Source organism: Tubulanus polymorphus, chromosome 8, assembly GCF_964204645.1.
Source record: "Tubulanus polymorphus chromosome 8, tnTubPoly1.2, whole genome shotgun sequence".
Classification (NCBI taxonomy): domain Eukaryota; kingdom Metazoa; phylum Nemertea; class Palaeonemertea; order Tubulaniformes; family Tubulanidae; genus Tubulanus; species Tubulanus polymorphus.
The window spans coordinates 10,611,171-10,633,568 of NC_134032.1; the positions used below are offsets into that span (position 1 = coordinate 10,611,171).

The window sequence follows — 22,398 nt, forward strand, 5'->3', positions numbered from 1 at the left end:
AGTTTGAGAACAACTACTCATCCAAAATCGGCCAACTTGAACAGTGCACAGATGAGGCCAACAGAATCGAACTCATTAACGCACAAACTTTAGATGATCCACGCCGATAACGAACCAAGCAATGATAAAAGGTAATTTATTATACATGAAATTATTACGATTACTTCTTATTGAAATATTTTGTCATTAAAGGGAATCTTCTTTTGATCATTAAAGCTAAATTTCAACTATGCGAAAAAACCAAGTTTGAGAACAACTACTCGACAAAAATCGACCAACTTGAACGGCGCACAGCCAACTAGGATCGAACTCATTACCAATCAACTAATAAGATAATCGCCGATAATGAAACCAGTCATCATAAAAGGTAACTTGATATACATGGAATTATTACGATTAATTCTTATTGAAATATTTTGTCATTAAAGGATATCTTCTTTTAATCATTGCAGCTAAATTTCAACTATGAGAAAAAACCCAACTTGAGAACAACTACTCGCCCAAAATCGACCAATTTGAACAGCGCACAGATGAGGCCAACAGAATCGAACTCATTTACCAACCAACTAATAAGATAATTGCCGATAACAAACCCAACAATCATAAAAGGTAACTTGATATACATGAAATTATTACGATTAATTCTTATTGAAATATTTTGTCATTAATGGATATCTTCTTTTAATCATTGCAGCTAAATTTCAACTATGTGAAAAAACCCAGTTTGAGAACAACTACTCGTCAAAAATCGACCGACTTGAACGGCGCACAGCCAACTAGGATCGAACTCATTAACCAATCAACTAATAAGATAATCGCCGATAATGAAACCAGCCATCATAAAAGGTAACTTGATATACATGAAATTATTACGATTAATTCTCATTGAAATATTTGGTCATTACAGGATATCTTCTTTTCATCATTGCAGCTAAATTTCAACTATGCAAAGAAACCCAGCTTGAGATCAACTACTCGTCCAAAATCGGCAAACTTGAACAGCGCACAGATGAGGCCAACAGAATTGAACTCATTAACGCACAAACTTTAGATGATCCCCGCCGATAACGAACCAAGCAATCATAAAAGGTAACTTGATATACATGAAATTATTACGATTAATTCTTATTGAGATATTTTGTCATTAAAGCATATCTTCTTTTGATCATTAAAGCCAAATGTCAACTATGCGAAAAAACCCAACTTGAGAACAACTACTCGTCAAAAAACCAACCAACTTGAACAGCACACAGCCAACTAGGATCGAACTCATTAACCAATCAACTAATAAGATAATCGCCGATAATGAAACCAGTAATCATAAAAGGTTACTTGACATACATGGAATTATTACGATTAATTCTTATTGAAATCTTTTGTCATTAAAGGATATCTTCTTTTAATCATTGCAGCTAAATTTCAACTATGCGAAAAAACCCAGTTTGAGAACAACTACTCGTAAAAAATTGACCAACTTGAACGGCGCACAGCCAACTAGGATCGAACTCATTACCAATCAACTAATAAGATAATCGCCGATAATGAAACCAGCCATCATAAAAGGTAACTTGATATACATGGAATTATTATGATTAATTCTTATTGAAATATTTTGTCATTAAAGGATATCTTCTTTTAATCATTGCAGCTAAATTTCAACTATGCAAAGAAACCCAGCTTGAGATCAACTACTCGTCCAAAATCGGCCAACTTGAACAGCGCACAGATGAGGCCAACAGAATTGAACTCATTAACGCACAAACTTTAGATGATCCCCGCCGATAACGAACCAAGCAATCATAAAAGGTAACTTGATATACATGAAATTATTAAGATTAATTCTTATTGAGATATTTTGTCATCCAAGCATATCTTCTTTTGATCATTAAAGCCAAATGTCAACTATGCGAAAAAACCCAGTTTGAGAACAACTACTCGTCAAAAAACCGACCAACTTGAACGGCACACAGCCAACTAGGATCGAACTCATTAACCAATCAACTAATAAGATAATCGCCGATAATGAAACCAGCAATCATAAAAGGTAACATGATATACATGGAATTATTACGATTAATTCTTATTGAAATATTTTGTCATTAAAGGATATCTTCTTTTGATCATTGCAGCTAAATTTCAACAATGAGAAAAAACCCAGTTTGAGAACAACTACTCGTCCAAAATCGACCAACTTGAACAGCGTACAGATGAGGCCAACAGAATTGAACTCATTAACCCACCAACTTTAGATGATCCACACCGATAACGAACCAAGCAATCATGATAGGTTACTTGATATACATGAAATAATTACGATTAATTCTTATTGAAATATTTTGTCATTACAGGATATCTTCTTTTGATCATTGCAGCTAAATTTCAACTATGAGAAAAAACCCAGTTTGAGAACAACTACTCGTTAAAAATCGACCAACTTGAACGGCGCACAACCAACTAGGATCGAACTCATTACCAATCAACTAATAAGATAATCGCCGATAACGAAACCAGCAATCATAAAAGGTAACTTGATATACATGAAATTATTACCATTAATTCTTATTGAAATATTTGGTCATTACAGGATATCCTCTTTTAATCATTGCAGCTAAATTTCAACTATAAGAAGAAATCCAGCTTGAGATCAGCTTCTCGTCCGAAAAACGAACAACTGGTACAGCAAACAGATGAGGCCAACAGAATCGAACTCATTTACCAATCAACTAATAAGATAATCGCCGATAATGAAACCAGCAATCATAAAAGGTAACATGATATACATGGAATTATTACGATTAATTCTTATTGAAATATTTTGTCATTAAAGGATATCTTCTTTTAATCATTGCAGCTAAATTTCAACTATGCGAAAAAACCCAGTTTGAGAACAACTACTCGTCAAAAATCGACCAACTTGAACAGCGCACAGATCAACCACTCGTCTAAAATCGACCAACTTGAACAGCGTACAGATGAGGCCAACAGAATTGAACTCATTAACCCACCAACTTTAGATGATCCACACCGATAACGAACCAAGCAATCATAATAGGTTACTTGATATACATGAAATAATTACGATTAATTCGTATTGAAATATTTTGTCATTACAGGATATCTTCTTTTGATCATTGCAGCTAAATTTCAACTATGAGAAAAAACCCAGTTTGAGATCAACTACTCGTCAAAAATCGACCAACTTGAACGGCGCACAGCCAACTAGGATCGAACTCACTAACCAAGCAACTAAAAAGATAATCGCCGATAACGAACCCAGCAATCATAAAAGGTATCTTGATATACATAAAATCATTATGATTAATTCGTATTGAAATATTTTGTCATTACAGGATATCTTCTTTTGATCATTGCAGCTAAATTTCAACTATGAGAAAAAACCCAGTTTGAGAACAACTACTCGTAAAAAATTGACCAACTTGAACGGCGCACAGCCAACTAGGATCGAACTCATTACCAATCAACTAATAAGATAATCGCCGCTAATGAAACCAGTCATCATAAAAGGTAACTTGATATACATGGAATTATTATGATTTATTCTTATTGAAATATTTTGTCATTAAAGGATATCTTCTTTTAATCATTGCAGCTAAATTTCAACTATGAGAAAAAACCCAACTTGGGAACAACTACTCCCCCAAAATTGAACAATTTGAACAGTGCACAGATGAGGCCAACAGAATCGAACTCATTTACCAAACAACTAATAAGATAATTGCCGATAACGAACCCAACAATCATAAAAGGTAACTTGATATACATGAAATTATTAAGATTAATTCTTATTGAAATATTTTGTCATTAAAGGATATCTTCTTTTAATCATTGCAGCTAAATTTCAACTATGCGAAAAAACCCAGTTTGAGAACAACTACTCGTAAAAAATTGACCAACTTGAACGGCGCACAGCCAACTAGGATCGAACTCATTACCAATCAACTAATAAGATAATCGCCGATAATGAAACCAGCCATCATAAAAGGTAACTTGATATACATGGAATTATTATGATTAATTCTTATTGAAATATTTTGTCATTAAAGGATATCTTCTTTTAATCATTGCAGCTAAATTTCAACTATGCAAAGAAACCCAGCTTGAGATCAACTACTCGTCCAAAATCGGCCAACTTGAACAGCGCACAGATGAGGCCAACAGAATTGAACTCATTAACGCACAAACTTTAGATGATCCCCGCCGATAATGAACCAAGCAATCATAAAAGGTAACTTGATATACATGAAATTATTAAGATTAATTCTTATTGAGATATTTTGTCATTCAAGCATATCTTCTTTTGATCATTAAAGCCAAATGTCAACTATGCGAAAAAACCCAGTTTGAGAACAACTACTCGTCAAAAAACCGACCAACTTGAACGGCACACAGCCAACTAGGATCGAACTCATTAACCAATCAACTAATAAAATAATCGCCGATAATGAAACCAGCAATCATAAAAGGTAACATGATATACATGGAATTATTACGATTAATTCTTATTGAAATATTTTGTCATTAAAGGATATCTTCTTTTGATCATTGCAGCTAAATTTCAACAATGAGAAAAAACCCAGTTTGAGAACAACTACTCGTCCAAAATCGACCAACTTGAACAGCGTACAGATGAGGCCAACAGAATTGAACTCATTAACCCACCAACTTTAGATGATCCACACCGATAACGAACCAAGCAATCATGATAGGTTACTTGATATACATGAAATAATTACGATTAATTCTTATTGAAATATTTTGTCATTACAGGATATCTTCTTTTGATCATTGCAGCTAAATTTCAACTATGAGAAAAAACCCAGTTTGAGAACAACTACTCGTTAAAAATCGACCAACTTGAACGGCGCACAACCAACTAGGATCGAACTCATTACCAATCAACTAATAAGATAATCGCCGATAACGAAACCAGCAATCATAAAAGGTAACTTGATATACATGAAATTATTACCATTAATTCTTATTGAAATATTTGGTCATTACAGGATATCCTCTTTCAATCATTGCAGCTAAATTTCAACTATAAGAAGAAATCCAGCTTGAGATCAGCTTCTCGTCCGAAAAACGAACAACTGGTACAGCAAACAGATGAGGCCAACAGAATCGAACTCATTTACCAATCAACTAATAAGATAATCGCCGATAATGAAACCAGCAATCATAAAAGGTAACATGATATACATGGAATTATTACGATTAATTCTTATTGAAATATTTTGTCATTAAAGGATATCTTCTTTTAATCATTGCAGCTAAATTTCAACTATGCGAAAAAACCCAGTTTGAGAACAACTACTCGTCAAAAATCGACCAACTTGAACAGCGCACAGATCAACCACTCGTCTAAAATCGACCAACTTGAACAGCGTACAGATGAGGCCAACAGAATTGAACTCATTAACCCACCAACTTTAGATGATCCACACCGATAACGAACCAAGCAATCATAATAGGTTACTTGATATACATGAAATAATTACGATTAATTCGTATTGAAATATTTTGTCATTACAGGATATCTTCTTTTGATCATTGCAGCTAAATTTCAACTATGAGAAAAAACCCAGTTTGAGAACAACTACTCGTCAAAAATCGACCAACTTGAACGGCGCACAGCCAACTAGGATCGAACTCACTAACCAAGCAACTAAAAAGATAATCGCTGATAACGAACCCAGCAATCATAAAAGGTATCTTGATATACATAAAATCATTATGATTAATTCGTATTGAAATATTTTGTCATTACAGGATATCTTCTTTTGATCATTGCAGCTAAATTTCAACTATGAGAAAAAACCCAGTTTGAGAACAACTACTCGTAAAAAATTGACCAACTTGAACGGCGCACAGCCAACTAGGATCGAACTCATTACCAATCAACTAATAAGATAATCGCCGCTAATGAAACCAGCCATCATAAAAGGTAACTTGATATACATGGAATTATTATGATTTATTCTTATTGAAATATTTTGTCATTAAAGGATATCTTCTTTTAATCATTGCAGCTAAATTTCAACTATGAGAAAAAACCCAACTTGGGAACAACTACTCGCCCAAAATTGAACAATTTGAACAGTGCACAGATGAGGCCAACAGAATCGAACTCATTTACCAAACAACTAATAAGATAATTGCCGATAACGAACCCAACAATCATAAAAGGTAACTTGATATACATGGAATTATTATGATTAATTCTTATTGAAATATTTTGTCATTAAAGGATATCTTCTTTTAATCATTGCAGCTAAATTTCAACTATGCAAAGAAACCCAGCTTGAGATCAACTACTCGTCCAAAATCGGCCAACTTGAACAGCGCACAGATGAGGCCAACAGAATTGAACTCATTAACGCACAAACTTTAGATGATCCCCGCCGATAACGAACCAAGCAATCATAAAAGGTAACTTGATATACATGAAATTATTAAGATTAATTCTTATTGAGATATTTTGTCATTCAAGCATATCTTCTTTTGATCATTAAAGCCAAATGTCAACTATGCGAAAAAACCCAGTTTGAGAACAACTACTCGTCAAAAAACCGACCAACTTGAACGGCACACAGCCAACTAGGATCGAACTCATTAACCAATCAACTAATAAGATAATCGCCGATAATGAAACCAGCAATCATAAAAGGTAACATGATATACATGGAATTATTACGATTAATTCTTATTGAAATATTTTGTCATTAAAGGATATCTTCTTTTGATCATTGCAGCTAAATTTCAACAATGAGAAAAAACCCAGTTTGAGAACAACTACTCGTCCAAAATCGACCAACTTGAACAGTGTACAGATGAGGCCAACAGAATTGAACTCATTAACCCACCAACTTTAGATGATCCACACCGATAACGAACCAAGCAATCATGATAGGTTACTTGATATACATGAAATAATTACGATTAATTCTTATTGAAATATTTTGTCATTACAGGATATCTTCTTTTGATCATTGCAGCTAAATTTCAACTATGAGAAAAAACCCAGTTTGAGAACAACTACTCGTTAAAAATCGACCAACTTGAACGGCGCACAACCAACTAGGATCGAACTCATTACCAATCAACTAATAAGATAATCGCCGATAACGAAACCAGCAATCATAAAAGGTAACTTGATATACATGAAATTATTACCATTAATTCTTATTGAAATATTTGGTCATTACAGGATATCCTCTTTTAATCATTGCAGCTAAATTTCAACTATAGGAAGAAATCCAGCTTGAGATCAGCTTCTCGTCCGAAAAACGAACAACTGGTACAGCAAACAGATGAGGCCAACAGAATCGAACTCATTTACCAATCAACTAATAAGATAATCGCCGATAATGAAACCAGCAATCATAAAAGGTAACATGATATACATGGAATTATTACGATTAATTCTTATTGAAATATTTTGTCATTAAAGGATATCTTCTTTTGATCATTGCAGCTAAATTTCAACTATGAGATAAAACCCAGTTTGAGAACAACTACTTGTCAAAAATCGACCAACTTGAACGGCGCACAGCCAACTAGGATCGAACTCACTAACCAAGCAACTAAAAAGATAATCGCCGATAACGAACCCAGCAATCATAAAAGGTATCTTGATATACATAAAATCATTATGATTAATTCGTATTGAAATATTTTGTCATTACAGGATATCTTCTTTTGATCATTGCAGCTAAATTTCAACTATGAGAAAAAACCCAGTTTGAGAACAACTACTCGTAAAAAATTGACCAACTTGAACGGCGCACAGCCAACTAGGATCGAACTCATTACCAATCAACTAATAAGATAATCGCCGCTAATGAAACCAGCCATCATAAAAGGTAACTTGATATACATGGAATTATTATGATTTATTCTTATTGAAATATTTTGTCATTAAAGGATATCTTCTTTTAATCATTGCAGCTAAATTTCAACTATGAGAAAAAACCCAACTTGGGAACAACTACTCGCCCAAAATTGAACAATTTGAACAGTGCACAGATGAGGCCAACAGAATCGAACTCATTTACCAAACAACTAATAAGATAATTGCCGATAACGAACCCAACAATCATAAAAGGTAACTTGATATACATGAAATTATTAAGATTAATTCTTATTGAAATATTTTGTCATTAAAGGATATCTTCTTTTAATCATTGCAGCTAAATTTCAACTATGCGAAAAAACCCAGTTTGAGAACAACTACTCGTCAAAAATCGACCAACTTGAACAGCGCACAGATCAACCACTCGTCTAAAATCGACCAACTTGAACAGCGTACAGATGAGGCCAACAGAATTGAACTCATTAACCCACCAACTTTAGATGATCCACACCGATAACGAATCAAGCAATCATAATAGGTTACTTGATATACATGAAATAATTACGATTAATTCGTATTGAAATATTTTGTCATTACAGGATATCTTCTTTTGATCATTGCAGCTAAATTTCAACTATGAGAAAAAACCCAGTTTGAGAACAACTACTCGTCAAAAATCGACCAACTTGAACGGCGCACAGCCAACTAGGATCGAACTCACTAACCAAGCAACTAAAAAGATAATCGCCGATAACGAACCCAGCAATCATAAAAGGTATCTTGATATACATGAAATCATTATGATTAATTCTTATTGAAATATTTTGTCATTAAAGGATATCTTCGTTTAATCATTGCAGCTTAATTTGAACTATGCGAAAAAACCCAGTTTGAGAACAACTACTCGTCAAAAATCGACCAACTTGAACGGCGCACAGCCAACTAGGATCGTACTCATTAACCAATCAACTAATAAGATAATCGCCGATAATGAAACCAGCAATCATAAAAGGTAACTTGACATACATGGAATTATTACGATTAATTCTTATTGAAATATTTTGTCATTAAAGGATATCTTCTTTTAATCATTGCAGCTAAATTTCACCTATGCGAAAAAACCCAGTTTGAGAACAACTACTCGTCAAAAATCGACCAACTTGAACAGCGCACAGATCAACTACTCGTCCAAAATCGACCAACTTGAACAGCGTACAGATGAGGCCAACAGAATTGAACTCATTAACCCACCAACTTTAGATGATCCACACCGATAACGAACCAAGCAATCATAATAGGTTACTTGATATACATGAAATAATTACGATTAATTCTTATTGAAATATTTTGTCATTACAGGATATCTTCTTTTGATCATTGCAGCTAAATTTCAACTATGAGAAAAAACCCAGTTTGAGAACAACTACTCGTAAAAAATTGACCAACTTGAACGGCGCACAGCCAACTAGGATCGAACTCACTAACCAAGCAACTAAAAAGATAATCGCCGATAACGAACCCAGCAATCATAAAAGGTATCTTGATATACATGAAATCATTATGATTAATTCTTATTGAAATATTTTGTCATTAAAAGGATATCTTCTTTTAATCATTGCAGCTAAATTTGAACTATGCGAATAAACCCAGTTTGAGAACAACTACTCGTCAAAAATCGAACAATTTGAACAGTGCACAGATCAGGCCAACAGAATCGAACTCATTTACCAACCAACTAATAAGATAATTGCCGATAACGAACCCAACAATCATAAAAGGTAACTTGATATACATGAAATTATTATGATTAATTCTTATTGAAATATTTTGTCATTAATGGATATCTTCTTTTAATCATTGCAGCTAAATTTGAACTATGCGAAAAAACCCAGTTTGAGAACAACTACTCGTAAAAAATTGACCAACTTGAACGGCGCACAGCCAACTAGGATCGAACTCATTACCAATCAACTAATAAGATAATCGCCGATAATGAAACCAGCCATCATAAAAGGTAACTTGATATACATGGAATTATTATGATTAATTCTTATTGAAATATTTTTTCATTAAAGGATATCTTCTTTTAATCATTGCAGCTAAATTTCAACTATGAGAAAAAACCCAACTTGAGAACAACTACTCGCCCAAAATCGAACAATTTGAACAGTGCACAGATGAGGCCAACAGAATCGAACTCATTTACCAAACAACTAATAAGATAATTGCCGATAACGAACCCAACAATCATAAAAGGTAACTTGATATACATGAAATTATTAAGATTAATTCTTATTGAAATATTTTGTCATTAAAGGATATCTTCTTTTAATCATTGCAGCTAAATTTCAACAATGAGAAAAAACCCAGTTTGAGAACAACTACTCGTCCAAAATCGACCAACTTGAACAGCGTACAGATGAGGCCAACAGAATTGAACTCATTAACCCACCAACTTTAGATGATCCACACTGATAACGAACCAAGCAATCATAATAGGTTACTTGATATACATGAAATAATTACGATTAATTCTTATTGAAATATTTTGTCATTACAGGATATCTTCTTTTGATCATTGCAGCTAAATTTCAACTATGAGAAAAAACCCAGTTTGAGAACAACTACTAGTAAAAAATTGACCAACTTGAATGGCGCACAGCCAACTAGGATCGAACTCACTAACCTAGCAACTAAAAAGATAATCGCCGATAACGACCCAGCAATCATAAAAGGTATCTTGATATACATGAAATCATTATGATTAATTCTTATTGAAATATTTTGTCATTAAAGGATATCTTCTTTTAATCATTGCAGCTAAATTTGAACTATGCGAAAAAACCCAGTTTGAGAACAACTACTCGTCAAAAATCGAACAATTTGAACAGTGCACAGATCAGGCCAACAGAATCGAACTCATTTACCAACCAACTAATAAGATAATTGCCGATAACGAACCCAACAATCATAAAAGGTAACTTGATATACATGAAATTATTACGATTAATTCTTATTGAAATATTTTGTCATTAATGGATATCTTCTTTTAATCATTGCAGCTAAATTTGAACTATGCGAAAAAACCCAGTTTGAGAACAACTACTCGTAAAAAATTGACCAACTTGAACGGCGCACAGCCAACTAGGATCGAACTCATTACCAATCAACTAATAAGATAATCGCCGATAATGAAACCAGCCATCATAAAAGGTAACTTGATATACATGGAATTATTATGATTAATTCTTATTGAAATATTTTGTCATTAAAGGATATCTTCTTTTAATCATTGCAGCTAAATTTCAACTATGAGAAAAAACCCAACTTGAGAACAACTACTCGCCCAAAATCGAACAATTTGAACAGTGCACAGATGAGGCCAACAGAATCGAACTCATTTACCAAACAACTAATAAGATAATTGCCGATAACGAACCCAACAATCATAAAAGGTAACTTGATATACATGAAATTATTAAGATTAATTCTTATTGAAATATTTTGTCATTAAAGGATATCTTCTTTTAATCATTGCAGCTAAATTTCAACTATGCGAAAAAACCCAGTTTGAGAACAACTACTCGTCAAAAATCGACCAACTTGAACAGCGCACAGATCAACCACTCGTCTAAAATCGACCAACTTGAACAGCATACAGATGAGGCCAACAGAATTGAACTCATTAACCCACCAACTTTAGATGATCCACACCGATAACGAATCAAGCAATCATAATAGGTTACTTGATATACATGAAATAATTACGATTAATTCGTATTGAAATATTTTGTCATTACAGGATATCTTCTTTTGATCATTGCAGCTAAATTTCAACTATGAGAAAAAACCCAGTTTGAGAACAACTACTCGTAAAAAATTGACCAACTTGAACGGCGCACAGCCAACTAGGATCGAACTCATTACCAATCAACTAATAAGATAATCGCCGCTAATGAAACCAGCCATCATAAAAGGTAACTTGATATACATGGAATTATTATGATTTATTCTTATTGAAATATTTTGTCATTAAAGGATATCTTCTTTTAATCATTGCAGCTAAATTTCAACTATGAGAAAAAACCCAACTTGGGAACAACTACTCGCCCAAAATCGAACAATTTGAACAGTGCACAGATGAGGCCAACAGAATCGAACTCATTTACCAAACAACTAATAAGATAATTGCCGATAACGAACCCAACAATCATAAAAGGTAACTTGATATACATGAAATTATTACGATTAATTCTTATTGAAATATTTTGTCATGAAAGGATATGTTCTTTTAATCATTGCAGCTAAATTTCAACTATGCGAAAAAACCCAGTTTGAGAACAACTACTCGTCAAAAATCGACCAACTTGAACAGCGCACAGATCAACCACTCGTCTAAAATCGACCAACTTGAACAGCGTACAGATGAGGCCAACAGAATTGAACTCATTAACCCACCAACTTTAGATGATCCACACCGATAACGAACCAAGCAATCATAATAGGTTACTTGATATACATGAAATAATTACGATTAATTCGTATTGAAATATTTTGTCATTACAGGATATCTTCTTTTGATCATTGCAGCTAAATTTCAACTATGAGAAAAAACCCAGTTTGAGAACAACTACTCGTCAAAAATCGACCAACTTGAACGGCGCACAGCCAACTAGGATCGAACTCACTAACCAAGCAACTAAAAAGATAATCGCCGATAACGAACCCAGCAATCATAAAAGGTATCTTGATATACATGAAATCATTATGATTAATTCTTATTGAAATATTTTGTCATTAAAGGATATCTTCGTTTAATCATTGCAGCTTAATTTGAACTATGCGAAAAAACCCAGTTTGAGAACAACTACTCGTCAAAAATCGACCAACTTGAACGGCGCACAGCCAACTAGGATCGTACTCATTAACCAATCAACTAATAAGATAATCGCCGATAATGAAACCAGCAATCATAAAAGGTAACTTGACATACATGGAATTATTACGATTAATTCTTATTGAAATATTTTGTCATTAAAGGATATCTTCTTTTAATCATTGCAGCTAAATTTCAACTATGCGAAAAAACCCAGTTTGAGAACAACTACTCGTCAAAAATCGACCAACTTAAACAGCGCACAGATCAACTACTCGTCCAAAATCGACCAACTTGAACAGCGTACAGATGAGGCCAACAGAATTGAACTCATTAACCCACCAACTTTAGATGATCCACACCGATAACGAACCAAGCAATCATAATAGGTTACTTGATATACATGAAATAATTACGATTAATTCTTATTGAAATATTTTGTCATTACAGGATATCTTCTTTTGATCATTGCAGCTAAATTTCAACTATGAGAAAAAACCCAGTTTGAGAACAACTACTCGTAAAAAATTGACCAACTTGAACGGCGCACAGCCAACTAGGATCGAACTCACTAACCAAGCAACTAAAAAGATAATCGCCGATAACGAACCCAGCAATCATAAAAGGTATCTTGATATACATGAAATCATTATGATTAATTCTTATTGAAATATTTTGTCATTGAAGGATATCTTCTTTTAATCATTGCAGCTAAATTTGAACTATGCGAAAAAACCCAGTTTGAGAACAACTACTCGTCAAAAATCGAACAATTTGAACAGTGCACAGATCAGACCAACAGAATCGAACTCATTTACCAACCAACTAATAAGATAATTGCCGATAACGAACCCAACAATCATAAAAGGTAACTTGATATACATGAAATTATTACGATTAATTCTTATTGAAATATTTTGTCATTAATGGATATCTTCTTTTAATCATTGCAGCTAAATTTGAACTATGCGAAAAAACCCAGTTTGAGAACAACTACTCGTAAAAAATTGACCAACTTGAACGGCGCACAGCCAACTAGGATCGAACTCATTACCAATCAACTAATAAGATAATCGCCGATAATGAAACCAGCCATCATAAAAGGTAACTTGATATACATGGAATTATTATGATTAATTCTTATTGAAATATTTTGTCATTAAAGGATATCTTCTTTTAATCATTGCAGCTAAATTTCAACTATGAGAAAAAACCCAACCTGAGAACAACTACTCGTCAAAAATTGACCAACTTGAACGGCGCACAGCCAACTAGGATCGAACTCATTACCAATCAACTAATAAGATAATCGCCGATAATGAAACCAGCCATCATAAAAGGTAACTTGATATACATGGAATTATTATGATTAATTCTTATTGAAATATTTTGTCATTAAAGGATATCTTCTTTTTATCATTGCAGCTAAATTTCAACTATGCGAAAAAACCCAGTTTGAGAACAACTACTCGCCCAAAATCGACCAACTTGAACAGCGCACAGATGGGGCCAACAGAATCGAACTCATTAACGCATTAACTTTAGATGATCCACGCTGATAACGAACCAAGCAATCATAAAAGGTAACTTGATATACATGGAATTATTTCGATTAACTCTTATTGAAATATTTTGTCATTACAGGATATCTTCTTTTAATCGTTGCAGCTAAATTTCTACTATGAGAAAAAACCAAGTTTGAGAACAACAACTCGTCCAAAATCGACCAACTTGAACGGCGCACAGCCAACAAGGATCGAACTTATTAACCAATCAACTAATAAGATAATCGCCGATAACAAACCCAGCAATCATAAAAGGTAACTTGATATACATGAAATTATTACCATTAATTCTTATTGAAATATTAGGTCATTACAGGATATCTTCTCTTAATCATTGCAGCTTAATTTCAACTATGAGAAAAAAACCCAGCTGGAGAACAACTACTCGCCCAAAATCACCCAACTTGAACCGCGCACAGATGAGGCCAACAGAATCGAACTCATTTACCAACCAACTAATAAGATAATTGCCAATAACGAACCCAACAATCAAAAAGGTAACTTGATATACATGAAATTATTACGATTAATTCTTATTGAAATATTTTGTCATTACAGAATATCTTCTTTTAATCATTGCAGCTAAATTGCAACTATGCGAAAAAGCCCAGTTTGAGAACAACTACTCGTTAAAAATCGACCAACTTGAACGGCGCACAACCAACTAGGATCGAACTCATTACCAATCAACTAATAAGATAATCGCCGATAACGAAACCAGCAATCATAAAAGGTAACTTGATATACATGAAATTATTACCATTAATTCTTATTGAAATATTTGGTCATTACAGGATATCCTCTTTTAATCATTGCAGCTAAATTTCAACTATAAGAAGAAATCCAGCTTGAGATCAGCTTCTCGTCCGAAAAACGAACAACTGGTACAGCAAACAGATGAGGCCAACAGAATCGAACTCATTTACCAATCAACTAATAAGATAATCGCCGATAATGAAACCAGCAATCATAAAAGGTAACATGATATACATGGAATTATTACGATTAATTCTTATTGAAATATTTTGTCATTAAAGGATATCTTCTTTTGATCATTGCAGCTAAATTTCAACAATGAGAAAAAACCCAGTTTGAGAACAACTACTCGTCCAAAATCGACCAACTTGAACAGTGTACAGATGAGCCTAATAGAATCGAACTCATTAACCCACCAACTTTAGATGATCCACACCAATAACGAACCAAGCAATCATAAAAGGTTACTTGATATACATGAAATTATTACGATTAATTCTTATTGAAATATTTTGTCATTACAGGATATCTTCTTTTAATCGTTGCAGCTAAATATCAACTATGAGAAAAAACCCAGCTTGAGATCAACTACTCATCAGAAAATCTACAAGTAGATGAATACTGATTGACCCATTTGCTGATGAAAACTGCAGAAGCCCAGATTAGAAGTTGAGGAGCCAGCAACAGATTAATCACTCAACGATTCTTCTACAAATGGTGGTTGATTTCTATAAAATATTTTATCAGGAGCAGCAGAGACTATAGTGAAACTTATAAACACTGATTTGAGCGACAAAACTAATGGATTATCTCATAAACACTGATTCAGGATAAGCACTGTTTTAAAAGCAGCAAAGACAACAGTGTATCTTATTAGGAGCAGCATAAACAATAGCGCATCTTATAAACACTGAGATCCAGGAGCGGCAAAAACAATAGCGGATTTCTGCCGTAAAGAATTGATTTTTTTACTTATCACCCTTTTTCAAACCAGTCTGATATAGTGTTTTAAAGGAAATTATTTTATAATGTTTAATGCAATGTTAGAGTCTAATCAAAGCTAAGCTCCATTAATTCACGATGTTGGTATTCGATCCTTGGATGATAGAGAAGTCAAGTTAGGTTAGTCACTAGGGGTAAATGGTCGCGTCGAGCGCCTTGTTTTGGCTGCAGGTCTGTTGAGTTAACTCCTAAACTGAGATATAGTTTCAACATGATATTGTGAGTTTAATCTTTAAACTTTACCATAGTTAAACATAGTCAACTATGGCTATTTGTCCGTGTAGGTATCACATAGTTAGGAAACATAGAACATAACGTTAGACCAGTGTTGATGTACAAATATTAAGTATTTGCTGAATTGTAGATGTATTAATTTGATGGATTTATATTTTCGAAGGCCCATGTAACTGATTTCACAATTGAATCGTATATGTCGATTTTCACATTTATTTTTAACTTTGAGCCTCCATTAATCTGTTTGATGATCATAGCTACTTATTTGAAATCAAAAGCTTTATTTGAAAGGAGACCATTATTTACATTTGAGAGGTAAAGCTAGGAATAACAAAGTTATAGCTAGGACTAATTTTGAACGTTTTAAACATTGTTTATAGCTGTTTGAACTTTTTTTATTGTAATGGGTAAATCCATATCACGAGATGGCTCTCATGAATAATCACTTAGCTTCAAATTGGGTGTATAATGATTATTAAGGAGTGGCAGTGAATCGGTAGTGCTTTTCTAAAATGGGCCCAGAAACTTTACAGTGAAAAAATGCCTGCAGTTGTAAATAGAGGAGTATAAATAATACGCAATACAAACTACGAGTAAATAAATTAATAAAAAAATAAATTAGAAAAAACCAATAAATAATAAGTAGTAAATAATACAAAATACAAGTACATACATAAATAGATAATATTAAAAAATAGATAAAAATCATAAACAACAATACAAACAAACAACAAATTAATATTCTATTTACATGAAAAGGCATTTTTTCAAATATCTATCAACAAGGTTCTTCATTTATCGAACAACCTTCCCTAAGTATAGCAAAAACCCTAGATCTTTTCTGTTGTTATTCAAAGCATTCTATCGGACTCAGTTATTATAATGAACAAAACAAATAACCATAAACCTTAACTAAATCGAACACACTTAAGAAAATAACTGATATGATAGAATGCTTTGAATAACTGTGATGAAAGATCGACCATCCTATGAACTAGCTGCGCTCAATCACTGCTGTGACTGTTGATATTGTGAGTTTAATCTTTAAACTTTACCATAGTTAAACATAGTCAACTATGGCTATTTGTCCGTGTAGGTATCACATAGTTAGGAAACATAGAACATAACGTTAGACCAGTGTTGATGTACAAATATTAAGTATTTGCTGAATTGTAGATGTATTAATTTGATGGATTTATATTTTCGAAGGCCCATGTAACTGATTTCACAATTGAATCGTATATGTCGATTTTCACATTTATTTTTAACTTTGAGCCTCCATTAATCTGTTTGATGATCATAGCTACTTATTTGAAATCAAAAGCTTTATTTGAAAGGAGACCATTATTTACATTTGAGAGGTAAAGCTAGGAATAACAAAGTTATAGCTAGGACTAATTTTGAACGTTTTAAACATTGTTTATAGCTGTTTGAACTTTTTTTATTGTAATGGGTAAATCCATATCACGAGATGGCTCTCATGAATAATCACTTAGCTTCAAATTGGGTGTATAATGATTATTAAGGAGTGGCAGTGAATCGGTAGTGCTTTTCTAAAATGGGCCCAGAAACTTTACAGTGAAAAAATGCCTGCAGTTGTAAATAGAGGAGTATAAATAATACGCAATACAAACTACGAGTAAATAAATTAATAAAAAAATAAATTAGAAAAAACCAATAAATAATAAGTAGTAAATAATACAAAATACAAGTACATACATAAATAGATAATATTAAAAAATAGATAAAAATCATAAACAACAATACAAACAAACAACAAATTAATATTCTATTTACATGAAAAGGCATTTTTTCAAATATCTATCAACAAGGTTCTTCATTTATCGAACAACCTTCCCTAAGTATAGCAAAAACCCTAGATCTTTTCTGTTGTTATTCAAAGCATTCTATCGGACTCAGTTATTATAATGAACAAAACAAATAACCATAAACCTTAACTAAATCGAACACACTTAAGAAAATAACTGATATGATAGAATGCTTTGAATAACTGTGATGAAAGATCGACCATCCTATGAACTAGCTGCGCTCAATCACTGCTGTGACTGTTGATTGTTATACGGGGGTAGACACTTACTATCTAAAATCTGGTACATACATTTTTAGAAAGAATGTAAAACAGCTATAAACTTAAGTTATTGATGTTATTGATTAGTTACCGATTGTATGATTATGTTGATGTTTTTGAAGCTGCCAGAAAGAAACATCAGAATACTTAGTATTTAATGCCAAGGTGCTTGGACATCTTTAAGTCAGGGCAAAATTCTAGAAAGTAATGATTAGTTGATACTTAGATTTCCAGAGTGAATCTGTATGTTCCATCTCTAGTTTAAATGCTCTATGTTGGAGCATAGAACTCAAATCAAATTGATTTGAGGTCTATGGTTGGAGACTGTTATTGTAACACATAGCCGAACACATGTTTGGAAATTAGGAACTTGCATGATGATTCCTCGTTTAAGATATAATTGTTGTGTGAATAAAACGATGTTCATTTTCATCATTCATGTTGAAACTTTTAAGTTGTTAATTTCTATAGCAACAATTCCACTGTGGTGGTTCATAAATTACTGATAGAATAGAAGGAGCAGTTTCTTGATAGGCTATCTCGAGGATACAGTGCTAATTGGTCAATTGTCCTAGCTTAGTTTAACCGCATCTGTGTGGGGCCTGTAATATCTGGACAAGAAGAATTTCTGATCTTAATATAAAGTTGTATTTATATCTACTATCAAGTTGAATAATACAAATTAAGAAGTTGCCGTAGCTTCGTCAGTCAAACCATATTTATGAAGATACTCGATTTATCTTAGATCATCACGAAGAAAAACCTTTATAATAGTTTGCAGGGTTTGATCTAAGGATTAAAATGCCAGTTGACCTTGGGGCAAGCATATGTGATATCACTTGCCCCCCTCAAAAATCAACTTGCCCTATACATGAGTAGTCCAATTGAGACACAATCATCCCTTGCATCGAGTGGGATAAAAGCTTTGAGATATAGAATTACACAAGCCCGGTGGACGAGTGATTGTGATAAACTACATTTCCTAATGAAAATATACTTGTCCCGGGAAATTGGACTAGTGCTTAAATCAGACCCTGCTTTGTTTCTAATGTAACATTTGTGAAATAAGCTAGTTGATAATTAAGGAAATCTCTCAGACGAGGAAATTTTTGGCAATGTTTTTAGTTTTCTTGTAATAACTAAGATTAATTAGTTTACCTAACGCTTTCCAGAGTGAGTGAATTTGTAGGTTTTATGTTGAACTGTTTTCTAAATAACTCATTTAACGGGCTATAATTGTTGTGTAAGAATAAAATGATATACATGTTTCGGCATTCACACTGTGCTGCTCATCAATGGTTCATAAAATACTATTTTCATTAAGGCCCTCATGGAATAGAGTCGCAAAATAGAGGAGCAGTCTCTTGATAAATGAGGATATATGAACAGTATTAATCAGTAGATTATGCTAGCTATGGACTCTAAAACCATTGTTTAACAATTTATATATGGGTTCTGAAATATCTGCACAAGAAGCACCTCAAAAAGTTAGTTATTGAATCTTAACTTAATTGTAGCAAAGCCATTAATTATTAGTAATTGCCCTAGCTCTATTCAAATTGGCAGTTGAACAATACTCGATTTATATAGTCTTGCTGAATGCATAGAAGAGAATACCTCCAAAATACTTTGCATTAAATGTAACATTTGAGAAAATTGCCAATTTGATAATGTCTTGAAACCTCAAGGCAAAGGTGGCAAAACTAGCTATCTTGTAAAATAATGTTAATGAAAATTAAATCAAAGACTGTTTAGTTAAACTTATCTTAAGCTTTCCTGATTGAATTTGTGGTTTTATCTCCGGTTACAATGTTTTTATGTTGGAGACTTTTTTGAAATACAGGTCACGTTTTTGTAAATGACTGAGGCACTTCCTCCAGTAGATGTACCTGTCATTTAGGTATAATTGTTTTTGTGGAGATAAAATGACATGTTCGTGTCAATTGTTCATTAAACATTGATTTATTAAGGTCCTATCGAGTTGAGCTTTTTCTTGATAAATGAGATGTCCTCAATCGATGTCATTTGAAAAGTTGACATGATAGATTCATATTTCATGAAATATAACAAAGTGTCGGTTATATTGACCTCATGAATTGTCAAATTCATAATCTCAGACTAGTCCAATTTTCGGTTTTTTATGGATCAAAGTCTATAATTCTTAGTGTATTTTTGTTATTTTCCTATTGATGCAAATTGTATAAATCAGCTGTAGTGGAAATGTATCGTAGATAAAGAAAGACTTCTAAATACCTTACGTGTAACTAGTACAATTTCATACATAGTAATATAAATAAAATTACTATTAAAATTTGAGAAAATAAGCTAAAAGTTAATAATATGATATGTGAAAATAAAATGATGTAAGAATGTAAATCAGATTGATTACTTAATCCTACGCTTTCCAGAGTATTTGGCCAGGTTTATCTCTGGTTTTAGTGCGGGGAGCCATGGACTCACGGTTTAAGAGTCCATGGTTGTCGGCCATAGACATTTCTGGTTTAGAGTCTATGGTTGGACCATGGGCGTATATAAGCTCTCGTTTATAGTTTATACGCCTATGGTGGTTGGACTAGTTGTTTTTGAAAGTCCGTGTTTGAGGAACTTACATTAAAATTCCTCGAGCACAAACCTGGCATTTTGTATAATTGTTGTATATATGAGAATAAATATGATTGATTTTGAAATTTGTCATTCGTTTAGTTAAGCAACAAGTGTTACTAAAATGAAGCACCACTAAAAACGAAAACTATATGCACCCGAGAAAACCGACCAGGCAATTTACGTTTCCGTCAGAGGTGGCACAGAGCGCCCCAAGTGATGATTTCGAGTATCTTCGGACTTCTTTTTAGTCATTCATAGTTCTAATACCCGAAAGTGCATAGGCCTTCGTTTTAGTAGCACATAGTTTTTAGTAACACCCCCATTGCACTGCCCTGCTATAAATTAACTGCTCATTTTCACGAACCCAGGGCCACCTTCTGAGTTAGTCGACTATAGTCGAACTAAACGAAACCGAATGTCCATTAGCAGGGCCGTCGCGGCCCACTTTTTTGCTTAACAAAATTTGTTCAAAAGCACGCTGTACCGCGTAGCAGCTCGTCGTTCTCTGTACTAAGTGGTTGGCTCACGACTTCTCATGCTTCTGTGAATGAGACCGTGAAATGGCCCCAAAACATATCTCCGGCGATTGAATTTTCAAATTTTTCAAGGGGAGGGCCCCAAACCACCCTTCAGAAATAAGCCTCGCCACTGAAAAATTCCCTCCGACGGCTCTGATTAGTCATTCGGTTATTAGTTCGATCCGACCACTAGTTGACTAGATACGAAAACCGAATTTGGTCCTGGCAGTTGAGTCGGTTGCTGTTCCCAGGAAACCTTTTATTTAACACGCGAGGCGCGCTTTTCACTACACGCACAGATCGCAGCTTCCATTTTATGGGTAGATTTCTTGAAGACCATATTTTCACTCTCAATCTGCTTAATTTGATTTGAAAGAATATCGATATTTTTTAAGTTCGTATCCAATAGTCTACTATGGGTCTCGATTTTTTCTCTGATGTCAGCTATGCATTTATAGCTTTCTTTTGCAGAAACGTCTTGATGTATTTTGGTAATCCGGGATTCTAAAATTTCTATAGCGTTAAAGAATATTTCTCTCATGTTCTTTATCTCCAACCATAGACGTATGTATCTAGTTTATACGTCCATGCTCCAACTTAATGGTCTCCATCTCTTGAAATTTCTGCTCAGTTTGAAAATCAGTCAAACATCGACTACACAGATATCTAACCGGCAGATTCTCTGCATTTTCAGCTGCGTTGGAGCAGTTATTACAAATTGACTGACTGCACTTGGAACACTGGACGATCTCTTTTTCAAAATTAAACAGACGGTTACATGAAGAACACGGTACATAATTTCACATATCATAATACGGTACATAGTTTCCCCATTCATCATCTTCTTCTAGTGTTGAAGCACAATCACTGTCCAGTTCTGC

General features: G+C 33.5%; 4 long non-coding RNA genes across 5 annotated transcripts; all 4 read left to right on the forward strand.

Annotated features, from left to right (window-relative positions):
* Window positions 1–778: 778 nt before the first annotated feature.
* Window positions 779–21,057, forward strand: LOC141910154 (uncharacterized). 2 transcript variants are annotated; one of them, XR_012619845.1, is made up of 8 exons: window positions 779–846; window positions 14,175–14,332; window positions 14,418–14,569; window positions 14,655–14,811; window positions 14,897–15,047; window positions 15,133–15,290; window positions 15,376–15,533; window positions 15,619–21,057. It is a non-coding gene; the product is annotated as an uncharacterized LOC141910154 (long non-coding RNA). The 2 variants fall into 2 exon arrangements; XR_012619844.1 differs by lacking the exon at window positions 779–846 and adding an exon at window positions 13,959–14,089.
* Window positions 8,503–9,072, forward strand: LOC141909473 (uncharacterized). The gene is made up of 3 exons (XR_012619739.1): window positions 8,503–8,648; window positions 8,734–8,885; window positions 8,971–9,072. It is a non-coding gene; the product is annotated as an uncharacterized LOC141909473 (long non-coding RNA).
* Window positions 9,849–10,349, forward strand: LOC141910266 (uncharacterized). Its single transcript, XR_012619892.1, has 3 exons — window positions 9,849–9,887; window positions 9,973–10,129; window positions 10,215–10,349. It is a non-coding gene; the product is annotated as an uncharacterized LOC141910266 (long non-coding RNA).
* On the forward strand, window positions 13,329–13,813 carry LOC141910155 (uncharacterized). Its single transcript, XR_012619846.1, has 3 exons — window positions 13,329–13,375; window positions 13,461–13,617; window positions 13,703–13,813. It is a non-coding gene; the product is annotated as an uncharacterized LOC141910155 (long non-coding RNA).
* Window positions 21,058–22,398: the final 1,341 nt, after the last annotated feature.